This window comes from Pleurodeles waltl, chromosome 4_2 (assembly GCF_031143425.1).
Source record: "Pleurodeles waltl isolate 20211129_DDA chromosome 4_2, aPleWal1.hap1.20221129, whole genome shotgun sequence".
Taxonomy (NCBI): domain Eukaryota; kingdom Metazoa; phylum Chordata; class Amphibia; order Caudata; family Salamandridae; genus Pleurodeles; species Pleurodeles waltl.
The window spans coordinates 791,919,512-791,940,171 of NC_090443.1; positions in this window are offsets into that span (position 1 = coordinate 791,919,512).

Sequence of the window (20,660 nt, forward strand, 5' to 3'; positions counted from 1 at the left end):
ACTGCTCTACATGAAGTATCTCCAACTTTGTCCTCTCCAGCACCTTTTATCTTACAGTGTGCCAGACTAGCCTTGACTGAGAATTTTTTCCTTTTTGAGGACCAATTTTACCATCAAATTCAAGGTACCTCAATGGGGAGCACATTTGCCCCAAGCCTAGCATGTCTTTACATGTACGATTTTGAGAAGAAATATATCTTATTGCCAATTAATCCGTTTTTCAACTCCATTAGGCTATGGCGCCGCTATATAGATGATATTCTGATCCTTTGGCAAGGACCCATGATTCAGGCAGAGGAATTCATAATTTGGATCAACACCCTCGATCCTTTTTTGAAATTCACAGCCACTGTGTCTGACCATCAATTACCATTCCTAGACCTGATGATCTCAATCAACAACGGGAAATTACAGACCAGTGTGTATCACAAACCCACGGATCGTAATTCACTCCTACTGTACCAGAGCCACCACACAAAGGCCTTGCGGGACAATCTACCCTTTGGTCAATTTTTGCGACTTAGACGTAATTGCAGTTCACTCACTGAATTCGATCAAAATTTCGATCGGAAATTCTCCAAGAAAAACTTTGTGAACGGAACTACCCACCTAAGGTTGTCAATCAAGCACAGAAAAGAGCTAAGAACAACAATAGAGAGGCACTATTAGCGCCAAGAGAACACCGTCCTCAAGTTAGGTTAACTTGTGTTTCAACCTATACCCCATTGTCAAATTCTATTAAGAAATTGATTAACAAGCGATGGTCCATCCTTACTAGTGGAGGCTGCAATTTACAAAAACCTCTTTTTGCTTTCAAACGGACTGCCAATATACGAGATTTAGTGGTGCACACACGTCCACGAATTCCACACAACTCCTCTAAGCAACAGACTTTATGGGACCTCCCTCCAGTTGTGGGACACCACCCGTGTGGCAATTGTAATGTTTGTGGCCTTACCAGACATTTAAAGAAACTAGATTTTGACTCTATTGGGCTTTGGTACCTTAAAAAAAAAACCAACTGTAACACCAAAAATTGTATTTATATGATCACGTGCCCTTGTGATCTGCGATACATCGGTATGACATCTAGACCAGTCAAGACTCGTATCAATGAACACAGAAGCAACATTAGGTGTAAAAAGCTCACTACCAAACTCAGTGTTCATTTTTTGGAGGTTCATCATACCCCGGATGATTTATGGTAGGTGGTAGTTGAAGCACCTTTTATTCGCCCCAATGATTCCAGAACTCTCTTTAGGATCGAACAAAAATGGGTGTTCAAACTAGGCACCCATTTAAGAGGTCTCAATGATGATATTCCTTGGACCTCTCTTTCACCCTGATTTTCTGTCATTGATCATTGATTTTGAACTCTTTTTTGAAGTATTCTTATTTTTGTACGTCAACCCTTGATTTTCAAGCGACCTAAATGTAAGATATTTTAGGTTGCTTGCCAGTACTATATTACACTCTATTTCTAACATCATAAATGTGGTTTATTATTCTAGGACACCCTGACTCGTAGTCCAGGCTACTGTCTTTTCTGTTGTGCATACAGAAGAAAATCTCACTCTAGTTTTCTTGAGAATTATGTACCTGCTACAAATATGAAATGAGGAGTAAATACTCGTAGGACCAAGTACCATTGAAGCCATTTAAATTATATGGGCCGTCTTAATGGGCACTCGATCATACTTTTTGACCTCTTTTTGCGAGGTTCCGAACTACAAGTGCTCCAGCACTTGTAGTCCTTCCTCTATTTTTTAGTTCCCCCGGACTTACTTAGTCCGTCGTTTGTTTTGTTAATAGACGCGCTGAGAACAGCGGCGTCTATTTAATGGCTCGGAACACACCCGACCAGGTTGTTTCCGGGAGGTGGTCTCCGAGGGTAGGTCCCACAACAGGACCGGTGTACTATCATGTAAGTACGTTTGCGTTTAAGCCAAAACGTCTTGATATGCGATATATATTTTATTCACTTTGGTATTCACTTGGTGGCCGGGCAAACATGCCGGTAGCTGACACGAGTCTGATTCGAATTGATTTTGATTCCAATTGATTCTAATAGTTTTTCGACGTAACTTTCCACATACTATATACCATAATAAGAACTGCATGTAGCTCTGTTTTTAGCCATTTGACAGCAAAGCGCAAGTGCCGTTATTTGACACCTATTGAGCCACTAGCTCATCTATCTAAATACAGACCATTTATATATACTGCATGATGAGTAATGTGTTATTTTGCTCATACATTTTTTTGATAACACATGTCATATTTTTACCTGGACATGCTATAATTTATAATTTGACCACATGATGGATGTTTATCGGTTTTACTATTATATTAATCATTAACTATATTAGCTGTGGCACCATTAGGCTATCTTTTCACACCATCTTGGCACTCGTTAATTTCGATAGCCATTTGTATGTCCATATTTTCATTCTACATTTACATGACGAGTCACGTCTTCCTTTTGTTTCTCCATGTTGATTTACAACCAGTGTCACTTTGAGTCCAAGAGACGCCTTACCCATGGAACCTGTTCTCGAGTAGGGGGTGGTAAGCTTTTTTCCTGTGTAAATGTCCTATTCATTGCCACTTTTTCTTTCGACCAGAGTTTGGTTGCGCCATTTCTCATTTGATACTTATTATAATAGTGAGATCTGTTTCATACTCTTTTGGCGGTTTTATCTTTGTTTTTCAGGGTACCTGTATTACCAGTCAACTAAAGTAAGTGACCGGTTTTCATATATTTATAAAGAGGTTTACTTACCGAGTCATATAGGTCCTGATAAAGCGTCAGTGGATCTGGATAGACCAATAGACGCGAAACATGTCGAACAACACATAGAAGTTTCCTTCAATTAAATTTTTTTAGGACACTCTAGTACATTTATTGACTTTTTGGAAGATATATGAGCATAATCCCCAATTTCACTTTAAAAATTGCTTTTAACCTTGGTCTTCATCCTTGTTATACCAGATACAATGCACATGCACAACATGCACAGACAGGACATTTAACTTTGCTTACTCATATACCCTCCTCCCACTGGCACACCATGCTCCAATGCCCAGCCATTTCGTGTTACATCCAGCAAGCTTGAGTAGTCACTAAGTAAGTGCTGAAGTCATGTGAACTATCACACATTACCAGCACTCATCCACAGAGCAAAATTTACCAAACCTGAATGATACCAACCATAATGGAGTATGGTACACATGTCACAGAACACTATCTACTACCAATAGTATGTCGTGCAGCATCTGTCATTATCATAGCATGTTAAGCCACTGTATGCATCTGATAAAGAAATACCCAAACACACGTTCAATATTTAACTCTGTGTCTCACTTCATCCACAGGTACCCTTGCCAGTGCCCCCATGGAGAGGATACCAGAGACTGCCAGCCCTCCTCAGAATGAAGGCCCCAGTGAGGACAACATGCCTGGATGTCTGGACACTGACGACCTACTTGGCCCATCTGGGACACCTCCAACCCTTCGTCCCCATACCTGTGTCCCAAGGACTGTTCAAACTATTGTGTACCTCACAGTACAGGGACCTGAGTCTCTCCCTCACACCCCAGACAATGAAGGTCCTTCAGATACTGGGAGTCGGCACACCTTGCGGCACCTGGGGACAGGGGGTGTGGAGGGAAGCTGTGAGCCAGAGGAGAGGGGTCCTAAGGGATTTGACTGACCAGGAAACCATCTCCCAAGTCCTGAGCGCATACCAATGTTCCCAGGACATGATGGGCCAAATTGTCTTCATGATGGGGGAAAACCAAAGGCTGCAGAGGGAATACCAATAGGAGGTCATGAAGCAGTGGCAGGCATACAATGCCACTATGGCCTCCATTGCAGGGTTGCTGAGGGACATCAACACAACCCTGTGTGCTTCCACCACCCACCAGCAATCCCTTTCTGCTAGCAATCTAACATCTGAGCCATCTACATCAGCGGCAGCTAGCGGAATGGAGGCACTGCCAGGGGAACCGTAGGCCTCACACACCCCTCCCTCTGTAGCTGAAGTACCCTCCCCCCACAAACGTGGACATCCACCCAGACATCCACTAGAGCAGATGCCAATATAAAACCCACTGCCAGGAAGTGAACCACTCCTGATGTATCTCCCTTGTGTGCCACTGAGACACCCTGTTGACTTTCAATGACATTACTCTATTTTCCAAATGCACATTGACACTGGACCTGTGCAACCAACTGCTGTACCACCTACTCTGATAATTCCATCTACCATGACCTCACTCATCACCTGTTGGACAACGTATGTACCTTTGTTTTGCTTCACAATTTCATGATATACACAGTAAACACTGTGGAACACTTAATTAAAACATCAACAAATGTCATGATTGCTATTTGTGGTCTGGTAATGCCCCCCAACATCCAACAGGCAGTGTAATGGACAGCGGAGGGAGGCATCCTCAGCAGGAGACACAGTACAACAGATATGTCCCAGGACAGATGTCAGATAATTAAAAATCCATAGCCACACAAGGGAGTAGTCAGTATTCCAACCTGCAAAAATACCATGACAGAGAGTACCATCAGGATGGATGGTATGATGCCACACAAAAAACATATGAAGATAATAGATGTCATGCCCACCCCTAGGATACCTCCTAAGCAGGGGGCCCTAGATGTTACCTATACATCACCAGTCACAGATTATACATACAAATATCTTCACCTGCCAAATGTCATGTTCAATAAACTTTTCATCCATTACTTACCAATGCCTCAAGCCAGTGGTTCCCAAACTGTGCACCGCGGCTCCCTGGTGTGCCATCAAAACTAGCCAGGGGCGCCACACAGTTTGGGAACCACTGGTTTAGTTTTATTTTGTCCGAACTGTAAATAGCTCAGTGGTTCCCAAACTGTGTGTGGTGCCTCTGGCTAGTTTTGATGACGTACCAGGGAGCCACGGCGCACAGTTTGGGAACCACTGCCCCAAGCCATAGGTAGCAGAGGCACTGAGAAAGATACCACAGTCAGTGGGTGGAATTGCATGAGAGCAAGAGTATGCAGCAAACATAGCTTAATACTGGTCTGGCCATTTGAGATGTGAATAACCCCCACATAACTCCCACATAACTCCCACACAACCCCACTGATGATTCGAGTCAGGAGGACTGCTGTCACCAAGGATTGTGGCAGGCTTAACTTCAGAGTGCTAGGTGTAAAGTATTTGTACCAACACACACAGTAACTTAATGAAAACACTACAAGATTACACAACACAGGTTTAGAAAAATAGAGATTTATCAAAACAAGACCAAAATGACAAAAATCCAACATACACAAGTCAAAGTATTAATTAAAATGTAAAAAGAGTCTACATGTTCTTTTAAACACAACGCTAACGCTGTTAGCGCAAAAATGTATCTGGGTCGCATCAAAAATAACCCCGCACTGGTGAGTGTGCGTCGAAAGAAGCCTGCAATATCACTCACAAGCGAGACCATGCGTTGTTTCCTCTTCGGTCAGGTCGGCGTGCAACGTTTCTTCTCCCCGCAGTAGAGCGATGAGTCGATCCGGACAAGCACTCTTGAGTCCAGGCAGGCTTTGCATCATTTTTACACACCCAGAGATGTTTGTGTCAGAAATCCTGCCGCACAGTGATCCAAAAACTGCGTAGTGTGGGTTGCGATCTCACAAGCCTATGTCAGCGATGCTGCAAGTCATTTCTCCAGACCCGTGCGTCGATCCGATCCCCCAGCTTTGCTGCAGGCAGAGTGTTGATTTCAGCCACGAAGCTGGCGGCGCATTGTTTTTCCGGAGGTTGCGTTGAAATTTTCCCCACACATCGGTCTGTACGTGGATTTCTCAAACTTTGCCTGCCAGCTTCTCCTTTCAAGGCCCCAGGAACTGTATAGGGCACCCCTTGGCAGGGCAGGAGTCTCAGCAGAGGCTCCAGGTGCTAGAAGAGAGAAGTCTTTGCTGTCCCTGAGACTTGAACAACAGGAGGCTAGCTCAATGTCAAGCCCTTGGAGAGTTCTTTACAAGCAGGAAGGCACACAAAGTCCCGTCTTTGTCCTCTTGCACAGGCAGAAGCAGCAACTGCAGGATAGCTCCACAAAGCACAGTCACAGGCAGGGCAGCTCTTCTTCCTCAGCTCTTCTCCAGGCAGAGGTTCCTCTTGGGTTCCAGAAGTGATCTAAAGTCTGTGGTTTTGGGCGCCCTTCTTATACCCATTTTGCCCTTTAAAGTAGGCTTATTTCAAAGAAAAGTCTCTCTTGTTTGTGAAATCCTGCCTTGCTCAGGCCAGGCCCCAAACACACACCCGGGGGTTGGAGACTGCATTGTGTGAGGACAGGCACAGCCCTTTCAGGTGTGAGTGACCACTCCTACCCTCCCTCCCTCCTATCACAGATGGCTCATCGGGATATGCAGGCCACACCCCAGCTCCCTTTGTGTCACTGTCTAGAGAGAGGTGCAAACAGCCCAACTGTCAAACTGACCCAGACAGGGAATCCACAAACAGGCAGAGTCACAGAATGGTTTAAGCGAGAAAATGCTTTTCCTAAAAGTGGTACTTTCAAACACAATCTTAAAATCAACTTTACTAAAATATATATTTTTAAATTGTGAGCTCAGAGACTTCAAACTACACATGTCTATCCGCTCCCAAAGGGAATCTACACTTTAATCGTATTTAAAGGCAGGCCCCATGTTAAACTATGAGAGGGATAGGCCTTGCAACAGTGAAAAACGAATTTAGTAGTATTTCACTGTTAGGACATATAAAAACACATTAGTATATGTCCTACCTTAAACATACACTGCACCCTGCCCATTGGGCTACCTAGGGGCCTACCTTAGGGATGCCTTACATTTAAGAAAAAGGAAGGATTAGGCCTGGCAAGTGGGTACACTTGTCAAGTCGAATTGGCAGTTCAAAACTTCACACACAGACATTGCAGTGGAAGGTCTGAGCCATGTTTACAGAGCTACTAATGTGGGTTTTGCACAACCAGTGCTGCAGGCCACTAGCAGCATTTTATTTACAGGCCCTGGGCACCTCTAGTGCACTGTACTAGGGACTTACCAGTAAATCAAATATGCCAATCATGGATGAACCAATTACATACACATTTTGTATAGGAGCACTTGCACTTTAGCACTGGATAGCGTTGGTAAAGTGCTCAGAGTAACAAAAACCGAAAAAACAGAGTCCAGCACACATCAACAATCTGGGAAACACAGGCAAAACATTAGGGGAGACCACACCAAGGATGCCAAGTCTAACAACAGTGTTAAGTGGACTAGATATTTTTGCATGGTCTTCAGTGCATTCAGAGAAACCTGAATACTAGCATCTCTGCTGTTGCATCTGGATTGCCAGATTATGGCAAATGTAACAGTTGCTAATTACACCCATAAATTCAGTATTTAATAATACCCTGCATTTGGGTGGTTTGCCCCCATCATTTTGAGTAGAGGCCTTAGTTTGCTCTTTGAAACCCTATAATTCACCAAGTAAATCTTCTTCATATAGATCAAAACTCTCTTTAGAACTGCAATTATAAAATATTTGCAAAATCAAAACTGATTATTGACTCTCTCGAGGCAAGCAGATTCATCACTATTAGGCAGGTTTTATTCCTAGGCTATACCTTGCTTCCAACACCAAACTGTCTTGTTGAGATATCAGCACTATTTATTCATCTTGGGCAAGAGCTGTGATAGAAATGAGTCAAAGACCTCTTTTAATGGGGGAAGGTATGCTGTGTGTTCCATCTCAAGAAGCTTGATATTTATTCTGCTTCTACTCAAATTTAACATAGTGATTAGAAGTAGTGGTAGTGTGTTAGGATGCAAGGAACTTTTTAATAAGGTTTCATCAGGTTTCATCCCCAGTTATTTAGAGCTATTTTGAGAGAGTTATTAATTTACAAAAAAAGAGTCTGGTGTTCCACTGTGTCCCTAACTCATCAGATGACACCTCCTACGCAGTACTGCTCAGTGGGTTGTGAACAGGTCAGAGTCCAATTGAGTTTCTGATTCATACTGGTGTATTGAACAGAGTCCGTGCACCAGGGGATTCAATATCAGACCCCTGCAGTTCTTGTTGACCCCTAGATCATGACCTAGGGATTTTCATTTTGCAGCCTTGTTAGAACTGGAGTTTATGGTTGTCATAGTATGCATCCTGAACAAGCAGGAACCACCGCTTCTATTCAGGGTAAGCTAGAAATACACTTAGAGAAAACCTGCGCTCGCCCTCTGGCAGCTTGGCACGGAGCAGGAAGGCTTATCTAAAGAGGCAATGTGTAAAGTATTTGTGCAAGAGTCCAATCCTTCCTCAATTGCGTAAAAATCAGCAGACAGCAGGGTAGCTCATCAAGGCAGAGAGCAGTCCTTCTTGGAAAGCAGTCCAGCAGCATGCCACTCCTTGTAGCACAGCAGTCATTACTCCAGGCAGAGTCCTTCTCATGTCCAGTAGTGTACTGATTTGGTAGGGACAGAGATTCAGTTCTTATACCCTAATGCGCCTTTGAAGTGGGGGGGTGAATTCAAAGAAGGGTCTTTGAGATGCAAATAAATCCTTTCTTCCTAGCCTTGGCTCCAGACTGCCGGTAGGGAGAGCGTTTAGAGCGTTTAAGTTTATTGACACGGTTAGTTAAAACCATCGCAATTCAGACATACATACTTGTATAAATACTTAGCATACTCACTGTATTAAATAGAGACTCATAAAAACATGAAATGCTTGTCTAAACTAAAACTTATAATGATAAATTTGCGCATGGCTAAAATGTTCTCCACTGATTCCAATCTTACTCTTAGTCTTGAATTTAGGACTTTCTTACTCCCGTAAAAAACTGTGATTGTAGATGAGTGAGGCTCAGGGAATACTAAAAATAATTAACACTAAGTTATACCTGAGACTGTTTTCTGGCTGCAGCTAATCTATTGGGAGCTTTACTAACATAAAATGATAACCCATGCGCACTCGGCTTAGACTTTATTCTCTAGTTCTTTCTGGGCCTGTACCATAACTTTGGCCCCTCAATAAGAAAACGGAATTGAGAGTCCGCTGAGCCAACTGATGATGGCCGGCCTACATGTTCAATGTCCTAAAAATATTTTTCAGATAAAATATCCTAGCAATTGTCTCCATGAAGGGACCATGGGCCAGATGTAGCAAGGGTTTTGCGACTCGCAAACGGCCAAAAACGCAGTTTGCGAGTCGCAAAAGCCTCACCGGAATGCAGAAATGCATTTTGCGAGTCGGCTCCGACTCGCAAAATGCATTTCCGACTCGCAAATAGGAAGGGGTGTTCCCTTCCTATTTGTGACTCGCAGTGGGATGCAATTCCATTTGCGACCGCGTACGCGGTCGCAAATGGAGTCGCAGTTACCATCCACTTCAAGTGGATGGTAACCCACTCGCAAATTGGAAGGGGTCCCCATGGGACCCCTTCCAGTTTGTGACTGGACCCAAAAATATTTTTTCAGGGCAGGGAGTGGTCCAAGGGACCACTCCCTGCCCTGAAAAAATATCGAAACCAAAGGTTTCGTTTTTTTTTTTAAGTGCAGCTCGTTTTCCTTTAAGGAAAACGGGCTACACTTAAAAAAAAAAAAACTGCTTTATTTAAAGCAGTCACGAACACGGAGGTCTGCTGACTACAGCAGGCCTCCATGTTTGCGAGTGCCTCTACTCGCTATGGGGCCGCAATTTGCGACCCACCTCATGAATATTCATGAGGTGGGTCATTGCGACCCCATAGCGAGTCGCAGTCGGTGTCTGAGACACCGTACTGCATTCCAAATTGCGAGTTGCAATTTGCGAGTCGCAGGGACTCGCAAATTGCAAGTCGCAATTTGGAAGATTGCTACATCTGGCCCCATATCTTTCTTTCCATCAACCCAAATCGAAAGAGCATGAACTGGTGTTTCAGCAACTGGATGAAGGATGCTGCTAGATATTCCTGTGCCCGTAAGGTTTTGTATGATGTTATTACAATCCAGGCGTGCAGTCTTCTTGCCAATTTCTGTTTGTCAGAATTTAAAGACTTTATCTTCATGACAGCATTTGCCTTCTGATAAAACTCCTTTTGCCCAGGTTCTGCTCCCAGGCTTCTGGCAGATCTAGCACTTTAATACAGTTATTTAAATGCTGACCCCAGGTGCCTTTATTGTGACGCTGTTGCTCCTTGATTTCCATCCAACACAGGTTATTTAAGGTACCAATCTGCTGCATGCATCCTCCAGCATAATTTGGTGAAAGCACATTTTACTCAGAAATTTGTTGTTTTTCAGACCCAATTCCAGGTGGACCTGGGCTGGAGATACTGGTTGTGGTATCCGAAAAACCATTTTGTAGGCCTGTGTCTGGACTTGATTGAAAAAAACTGCCTCCTTCCCCAGCATGATTTCGGTGCCATAAGTGACAGTGGGCATTAGCCATGCTGCCATGACTGAAAGCAGGTGAGAATATGACGGACAGCTCAGTTTTTGTTTTAGTATTTTGAAGCCATAGGTCAATGAAAGGGCTTTAGCTTGAGCAACAGCAAGCTGTGGCTTGAAAGTCAAGAGGCGATCCATGGTGAATCCCAAATATTTGTATGTGGGGGAAACCTCCACCCGGGTTCAATTTATGAACCATGAAGCATACTTGTACTTTATGTCTACTAGGCAGACAACCTTAGTTTTACTCAAATTCAATTCCAGACCTTGCATTGTTATGTATGTATGAAATGCATTGATGCTGTGCTGTAGGCCGACTGGTGTTTGGCTGAGCAAAACTATGTCGCCTGCGTACTGTAGCCATGCTATTCCTTTCTTGGCCAATACTGGCGGATGGCTGTTTACAGGTGCTAGAGCCTCGGCTAGGTCAGCATGATATAAGTTGAACAACGTAGGAGCTAATACACACTCTAAATGCCAAGTCGAAGTGGCAATAAACTGCACTACAATGGCAGGCCTGAGAGAGGTTTGAAAGACTACTTGTGTGGGTGGCTCAATCAGTACTGAAGGCTCGCCGCTGGCATTTATTATGCAGGCCCTGGGTATATGGTATACCACTTTACAAGGGACTTACATGTAAATTAAATATGCCAATTGTGGATAAACTAATGTTACCATGTTTAGGAGAGAAGCACATGTACTTTAGCACTGGTCAGCAGTGGTAAGGTGCTCAGAGTCATAAAGCCAAAACAAAAATACAGCATAAATGTGAGGCAAACAGGCAAATTGTTTGGGGGAAAGTCACCCTAAGGCTAACAAGCCTTCAAATTATTTAACTTTCCTTCCCAGCTCAAAGGCTTGAATGCCTCAATATGTCAGGAGACTTTGATTCAACTACTAGCTGCTGACAATGCACCTAGAAAGTTATATGTGGATGACACTACCTTTTTTCTTAAAGCCAGTCAGGAGACAATTACTACTACCACTAACACCATTCAGGCATGCACTGATTTAGGGAGCTATAAAGTGAAACAGTACTGCAGAGATCATGCTGTGTACCACAACTCCTTCAATAATTCCTAATAATTTGGGCCTCAAATATGCTATCCCAAAAGATGAATAGGGTGGGATTTTCTGAGAATCCAGAAGATGTTTTACCACCACGCAGAAGAACCGGAAGAAACTTCAACACATCCAAAACGCACCTGACAGACTCATCCCGGACATTACCCGCCACAAACACATCTCCAAACACTTACGAGACCTCCACTGGCTTCCTATCGAGAAAATAATTAATTTCAAACTTCTACCCGCCTACTTCAACCACAGCATCACCTTCTACTCTCCCACCAAACCTCTCTGCTCAACAAGCACTAGCCAACATACCCCACATACGGAAGAACTCGGCTGTTGGAAGATCTTTTGCCTACCTCATGGCAAAGAGCTGGAACACCCTGCCCCTTGCCCTCAGGCAGTCACCATTGCCACCTCAATTCAGAAAGGACCTTAAAATCTGGCTGTTCAACTGAAGCTCAGAGGACAAACTCCCTCAGCACCTTGTGACCCTTATGGGTTAGTAGTTGTGTTCTAAATAAATCCTGATTTGAATTGATTTGAAACCACCCCAACCCAATATTGTTAAAAATAGAGAGGATCCCCATTTAATTGATTTTGTTATCCTTATCCCTATTGGCATGTGCTGTCCTTACAAAAATATCTTGTCTTCCTCTATTCCTATTCTTTTTTTGTTCTACTTCATGTTCTCCCCCTGGGTGTTTTTTCAAGGCAGTGAAAGATACATTTTCTAACTTTATATGGGGCCAACATCCCACACCTAGTTTAAAACCGTCGACATTTTTAGTTACTGGTGGTAAACTAACTGTCCCTAATCTTTCTTTATGCTATTTTACTTCTTATCTTCTGCACGTTTCCCATTATCCTCCTCAAAGGATTTGCCATTGGATAGTTAAATTCTTAGCCTATGAAGTAAAACAGTGATGCCAAGATCATGCTATGTAACAATACTTCTTCAATCATCCTGTCCGCCGTATTGCAATTTATTATATCCTATGGAGATTGTAATACACCGGATAGAATATCGTTAACATTTGTGACATTCCATCCTCCAATATTGTAATCAGGCCCATAGTTTAAATTAGCTAAAATTGTCAGTTGCTGTGGTAAATGAACCGTCCCTAAATCTTTGCATGCACTATTTTGCTTCTTTTTTCTCTATTTTATCCAGTCATCATCCTCAAAAGGGTTTTAATGGTTTGCCATTCTCTAGCTTAATATGAAGCAAAATAGCTTGGTGTTACATACTTTACAAGTTGTTTTGTGTATCTTTCAGATTTTCAAATCAACTCACATTAAGAGTTTGATTTGTTTAGAAAATCAATTGTCCTCTTTTTTTATAATTTCAAAATTTCGACTGTACATACTGAATGTTTACTCGGGCCTGCTTCAACCTCTGTAGCTTTTTGAATATGCCCTCATCTAGGAGGTGGAATTCTCTTTCCATCGCTAAAATCAGAGATTTGATTTCTTTGTTCCTAAAGTACCCTTTCAGCAGTTCCTTGCTAAACAGAGTTGGCTTTAATTGGTTCAGATTTTGTAGCACTTTAATAACTCTTTTCAGATTTGAAATTGAGCATTCCAATGATTTAGTTCATTATCTCTATAGACTCACCAGTAAAGACTTGTATACATGGGTGACTGACCACATTTAATAAAAAATATAATCACTAAATTTTGACCAGGTGAAATAAGATATGTGGAATTTAGCATAGGATTGGTGTAGAACTTTGCTGTCAAGCGTTTTCCTGTATTTTTGACAGTAATCCCTGTAGGATGCAAGTTTTTAGAATGTGGTTATTTATTATATGACAGTTTGTATCCATCAAATGGATGCCAATAGTTGATCCTTGTTTCCTTGTTGCACAGATCAGCAGGTGGGAAATTGGTTCCACAAGTTCCGGTCGTGCAAGCACATTCTGTTTCTTTTCTGTGTCTATTCATTCAATTTACTTATATAGGACACACTCCTAGGATGACTTTATTTGAGCTTTCTATAGAGACAGACAAGAACCAGGGTGGGATCTCTGAAGTTGTGTTCACTGTTAAGCTAATGACTTGTTTCTATTGTTATTTATTTGAAAATCAGAGCACCAACCTAATTTTATAGCTTGGAAGAATAACATGACAAGAATAAATTACTTGGAAAATAGTTTTCAATTCAGGAATTACTCTCTTAAATAGTTTTTAGAGAATTTGGCATTTGGACGATAAACATATTTAGTCTTGTCATGATTGTAAGAAGTTGCTTTAGGCTCTTTCAATGTTTTATTAATACAATTGGAAAATAGTTTTTGATTATTGAAAGGATCTGCTCCAAATTAGTGCAGGTCATAATTTCCCAACATTTAGCTCACCGTAGCTTTTTATCTGAGGTAAACAACAAATGAGTTTCTAATTTTCTAAGAATAGTAATACTGTATTTAAAATAACTAGCGAACAACAGTGTGGCAAAAGTGGTATGATTCTTGTCATGGATCACACTGATTACACAAATGGTGCAAGACAAAGTAATATTCAAAATTCACTCAAAACTTAAAATTGAGATTGGAAAGTTTCTTAAATGTATAATGAACATTTTTATACACTGCATAGTTTATTAAGGTCCAATCAGAATTCAAAAGGGTTCAAGTAATTGTTGCACTCCACAAGTTACTATAATTTTTTGGCTTAAACTTATTGTTAAAGCTGTTGTGGCTCCATGGAGAGCATGCTACTGAAGCCATGACATGAGGGGGTGTGGGAGTTCTGACACACAGGGTGTTGTCTAGTTAATCAGAAGCCTAGAATCCAGAGCACCTTGCGGCCATGGTTCTCGGATCCGGCAGAGTACAAAAGCCACGTCCGACAGCCACATGGTGTTTTCTATTTATTTTCTAAGGGACTGTTACGCTTACCTGATTTACACTGCAAAGAGCCACATGGTGTCTGCTTTTTAGTTTCCTACAGGCCGGTTTTCACCTTCTTGATTTACGTTGCTTTAATTCTTCTTCCAGACACGTCCAGAAGTCTTACTGTCTACACATTTCTCCCACTGGCTGTTGCTCTTCTACTTTATTTCTGCTGTTTAGGAGGACGCCTAGGACCTGTAAAACAAAAGTTAAAGATACCTTACAAACAGATGACTGCTATTATGAGATATTGAGGTGTAAGGTATAAATGTTGTATGAAATAGTACTTACCATACTGGATACCTCTTTGCCTGTACATTTGTGTCTGGATTCTGACATTCCCAAAAATAAGGACAATATGTAAATTGATGAGAAAAGTTCATTTTCCAACTTCTATGAAACTATTGGTTGAAATTACTCCGAGTTTCTAGGCATTAATTTAATTTTCTACCTACCTGGAATTCCTCTATTGTTGGCCTCAAAAGCCAGAAGTGTTTCTGGGAATGATGATATAATTCCGATCCTAGGTTATTGTAAATAACCTCCCTGGGTGATATATCAGATAATCAATTGGGTTCCAAAATGGTGATTAACTAAAGACAGACATTGTCCCTAGAAAGTCTCATATGCTTACATTATTTGTTTTTTTACTCAAGGAACTACTGAAGACCCATGTTGTTTTCACAAAACTTGAACCCTGGGTTGGAAACAGGGACGTTTTAGGTAAGCTAGATATTGGGGACAGTATTATTAAAATGGACCGTGTGTTAGAAATATCCCATAGTTTACACAATCTTTTATTGTTTTAATAAATACATGTAGACACATTTGTGCAAGCATCCTCAGAGGGAACCAATGTGAAATACCTACACTGAGAGAAACCAGGCTTAACAGAGGATGTTATTCTTCTTTTCTCAGTCCACTTCTGAGTTCTGAGGACTGGTGCAGATGATTTTTAGGAAGGATTTGGGTGACAACAATGTTTGGGTGGGGTTCGGAACTCGCTTCTGTCATTGCACTTCGCTCCTACAAGATCACACAACCTCAAGTAAGAAACAGGTTAGTGTTCAAGTGTTACACATATCAGGTCTTTAACTTGCACTAATTCCCCTTTTAAAATTTGCATATGTCTCTTCTAGAGCCAGTGCATCATGAGCCTCAAGCTTTTTTGTGCAGGACCTTTGCCTCAGTAACCAAATCTGAGTATAGATTGTTTCATGATCATGGACGCCTCTATTGTCCTATAGGATTAAAATTACTGTTATTAATTACAAAAACGAATTAAAAGCTATGAATGCACAATGTAGAGAAGGCATGCTTTTTTGTGCTGAAAACTTTGTTTACCTTCTGTCTAAGACTGTTGGACTTCCCTCTTCTCCATATAAAGTGTGCTTACTATTCCTATAAAATTGCATTAAAGACATAATTTTAACATATTAATTAGGCGCTGTCCTAAACACCTGCCAGTGCTATCACTTTGCTTAATGTCCTTGGATGTAAACTTGTAGATTCTCATCAACATTTTGTTCTGGGTCAAGCTTTGGCCTGTGCCTTACTGTACATTGCCAGAAAACCTTATAGGACGCATCAAGCAAATAACACAGGACCTCAATTTGAGTCTGGCAGTCTCGAGACTGCCAGACTCGTGGTGTCGGTTGGACTGCCACCACGGTCAGATCGCCAACACCACCAGGTTGCCGCCAGTCGAAAGCATGCAGCGGCGCCCTGCGGATTACGACTCCCCAATCTGCCAGAAAGGCTGGCAGAATGGGGGCATCCAGGGGGGGTTGGGGGCCCAGTACTGCCCATGACCTTGGCATCGGCATTGCAGGGGCCCCTATGGACAGCTCCATTGTGCTTAAAGCGCAGCAGGTGCTGCTGCACCCGCCGCACCGCCACATTGCCTCTTGCTAGATTACGAGCCAGCGTTAATGTTAAGGCCCTGTTCACTGTAGGGCCGACGGGCGGAAACGGTGTTTCCACCCACCAGCCCTGCAGTGAACTCTTAATAGGGCAGGCAGTGATCTGGCCGCACTGGCAGTCAGGTGGCAGTACAAGCTTTGCAGGCAGCCTCTGCTGCCCGCCAAACTCGTAATGAGGACCATAGTCTTTACGTGAAGCCACATGCTTTCATATGTTATATGTGCTGTTCTTCAAGAAATGTGCAGCTTGCAGTGTAAAATATTCTGCAGCGCCTTATTTACAAAGTGACGTGCACCAATGATGTAATTGTGGCGCTCATGCAAGAATAATAATTTCAGTGCAATGTTAAGCATTGCTTCACGGTGCAATGTCAAGCCAGTGGTTTCCGCCATCAGATTTTCATTTGGGCCACCATCCAGTACAAATTTCCATACCTATTTCTAATGTAACGCAATATTCCAGGAATTACATATTTTACAAATTGGCAAATTGTGTGTGTTTCTTTTTCCAGTTGTGTTTACCTACTGAACTTTATTGCTATGATTTCACGAAAAGCTATGTTTAGATCTGGACTTGCATGTAATCCTAGTAATGTCTGTGCTATTCCTGCATGGTTAAACTATTTTTCAATACATTAATGCAGGGTTGGTGCTGCACAATGCAAAGCTAGTTTTTGATGCATTCAGACAACTTATTGGTGCAGAAAAACTTTTGCATGTGAACCACAGTGCAAAAGAATAGTATGTCTGGGCCTAAGGTATTAAATAAATAATTGTCTTCAGAAATTAACTGAAAAAGTTGAGCTTCTCAAGTACAAAGCTGTTGACTCTGACAGGTTGTAAAATACAGGAAGTGATGTGTAGAAAAAAATGAATTAATCTCAGTCACTGTTAATTACTCAGCCCACAGTACAGTTCATCTTTTTTTGTCCACTGTGAAACTCTAGACAGAGACCAGCCATATGATTATTGGCCTAGGTCCAAATTCAATAGTCCATTTCAAATTGTGAGGCCAGATCACCTCCTGACAGGAGAGAATTGGCAGCAGCATGAGTGTCAGGTTTGCATTATTTCTTTCAGTGAAGAGTGACACATTTGTTAGAGAACCCTGCCTCACTTGTCATTAGCACAGGGTATAAAGTGACAAAAAGTATCCAACTGTATGAAAGAAAACAAGACTACATCTATTGGTTCAGTAGTACTTTTGAGATAAATGGCAAATGCGTGCATTCAAGAGTGTTCTCCATTCATTTGAGGTGCAAATATTTGTTCCGGCACAGCTGTGAGGTTAAAGATGCTACAAAGTTTAGTCTAGGATGCCCTGTATATCCCTTCTCTGCAGATTTATATGACCATGCGCACTTCTGGCCTATTTGTGCTAGGTGGATCATCTGCTTTTCTTTGAAATCAATGAACTGTCTTGGTTGTCACCTCAGTTTCAAGTGATAACCAGAGAGATGTTCCCTCTGACGCTCTCATTTCAGTGTGAGAAGATGGTCAATCTAATGTCCTCAACTGAGTGTGATAAGATGGTCCAGCTAATGTCCTCATCTGAGTGTGATGAACATTGATGAAGCATTTCCTACTTTTCAACAGAATTCTGATCTTTGGATGGACTTGTTCGTAGGCAGACAGAATGTGGGGATACAAACTATTGGAGAAGCATGTGATTTTTAATAATGGACCAGTATGGACTCACCAGAGGGACTGCTTTACCAATGTTTTGGGGCATCTTCTGCCAATTAGTTTCCTAATGAGCTATTTGGGGGTCGCAAAAAGGCATTTGTGTCTAATTTTTAGAAATTAACTATAGAGCAAAGATTTGTGTGGTAATAGCTGCTATGATGTTCTATTTTAATTTTATGTGCTGGTTTTTTATATAACTCATGTAACATGGACTTCTCGTAGTTTATCCATAGTTCCACAACGTAAAAATCTGAAATCTATGGTGGAGATAAAACTTGGTGTCATGGCTTCTGCTGTTTAATGTGTGTGAAAATTATGTAATATAGCATAATATCCCACTGCCGACCACTATAGCTTATGTTAAAGGCCCTGAACCTATAACAAGGGTACTGCCTTTAACAACTGGTATATCCCAAGGCAGAAGGGCTATAAGGCTATTAAACAATTCACTCACTGAGGGTAAAATGTTCTACATTAAACAATGAGTTTCAGTAAGGAGTTACACCAATACCAGATGTACACTGTAAAATTGCAACCCCAAGTGAATGGAATATTTTGATATGCTCAAACAAATTTGTTAACAATTTGGATCAAAAATCTACCCTTATGAGTAATAAAGTAACAGAAATCATATAAAGTACATGGGAAAGGGTATTATATACAATGGAATATATATAAATCCATGAAAGCTAACACTTGATACAAAAACATTATGTTGGCCATTAGAACCAGCAACATTGTATTAGCCTTTAATTCATTCTTGACAGGACAAAGAATACAATATTACACTTCCTAAATTTCCAAAACAAAGATAATTGAAAAAAGATTTCTGATTTAGAAGTTTTGGTACAAATTATTGCAATAGTAACTGTATTTATATAGCTCTTACTACCCCTGATGAGATGTCAAAGTGCTTTTTGGCGAGTAGCATGCTACTCTGGAACCTAAAAGTAAATATGAGTACAGTATTAGCAGTAGTATGAGTTAATTTGAGAGGAGGCTATGTGAGTTTGATAGTTCGATTGAATAGAGTAATGGAGGGATAGAGCAGGGAGGAATCCAGAAGTGTTAATTACGAGTTTATAGTAATAGGATGTGGCTTGGTATAGGAAAAGGAGAGATGGAGGAGGGAAGAGTCTGTAGAAAGGGGTTAAGGAGATCATAGTAGTAGAAGGGGTTTTGGATAAGTCAAAGGTGAGATAAATGAGGGATAATTTAGTAGGGTTGTTTGGAAGATTATAGCAGTAAACTGAGGTTTGGGCTGAGCCAGGAGAAGTAAAGGAGGGAAGAGCTTAGGTAGGGTTATTTTGGAGATTATAGTAGCAGAATAGGTTTGGGATGAGTCAGAGAGCGGGGATGGTGGATAGATCGATAGAGGTATAGCGAGAAGGGGAGACAGACTAAAGCTAATGAGTGTTGGAAGGTGGATTATTGGTAAGGGTAGATAAGTACCTACACTCAACCCTTGGTAGCTTGGCAACGAGTGACTAGGCTTAACTTTGGAGACAGGTGGGTAAAGCATTTGAAAATCACAAAACAATTAATAAGTAAAACACAAAACACAATAAAAATCCTTCTCCAATGTATAAACATGGAATATATTTATATCTTTAAAATGACACCAAAACAATTAAAATCGGATAAGAGGAACTGGAGACATGAATTTTTAAGGACTAAGGTGGTCATTACAACCCTGGCGGTCGGTGTTAAAGCGGTGGTAAGACCGCCAACAGGCCGGCGGGAAAAAATGGGGGAGGGAAAAAACAGTGACACACACACGCAACACCCCCACCCCCACCCTCACCCACGACAACACACACACTAATACAGCATGATACATTACAGTTACACCCTCCAAACCCCCCGGAAGAATGCAAAGACAAAATGAAATGAGATGAACAATTGTAATATATTAAAATTCAGTAGTCAAATAACATACATACACTTTTTATAAATATATACACCAAGAATATTAGTCCAAGGTGTTCCACCCTTAAAGTCCGTGGACCACTGGGCCCACACTGCATTGGCGAGGCCCACACAAGATACCCGAACATGACGGAGAGAACACTGCAGGGGCATCAGATAGAAATAAAACAGGCACCTCAGGGGGAAGGGAAAGGGTGGGCACCTCAGCCGGTTGATTGCACAACGCCAAATCCACGAGGGGGCCCCATGCCCACTGTTCAGTCCTGGGGAGTGCAAGGCCTAAGTCTCTCAAGTCTCTACAGTGGGTGGTTTGCCCACTGTTCAATCCTGGGGAGTGCAAAGCCACAGTCTATCAAGTCTCTACAGTGGGTGGTTTGCCCACTGCTATATCCTGGGGAGTGCAAAGCCACAGTCTCTCAAGTCTCTACAGTGGGTGGTTTGCCCACTGTTCAATCCTGGGGTGTGCAAAGCCACAGTCTCACAAGTCTCTACAGTGGGTAGGTTGCCCACTGCTATATCCTGGGGAGTGAAAAGCCACAGTCTCTCAAGTCTCTACAGTGGGTGGGTTGCCCACTGTTCAATCCTGGGGAGTGCAAAGCCACAGTCTCTCAAGTGGATAACAGTCTCAACTGGTTCTGGAGGGGGCTTGGTGCCCAGAGTGCTTCATCCTGCTAAGGACAGAGGTAGTGGATGCAAATCTCCACTGGTTCT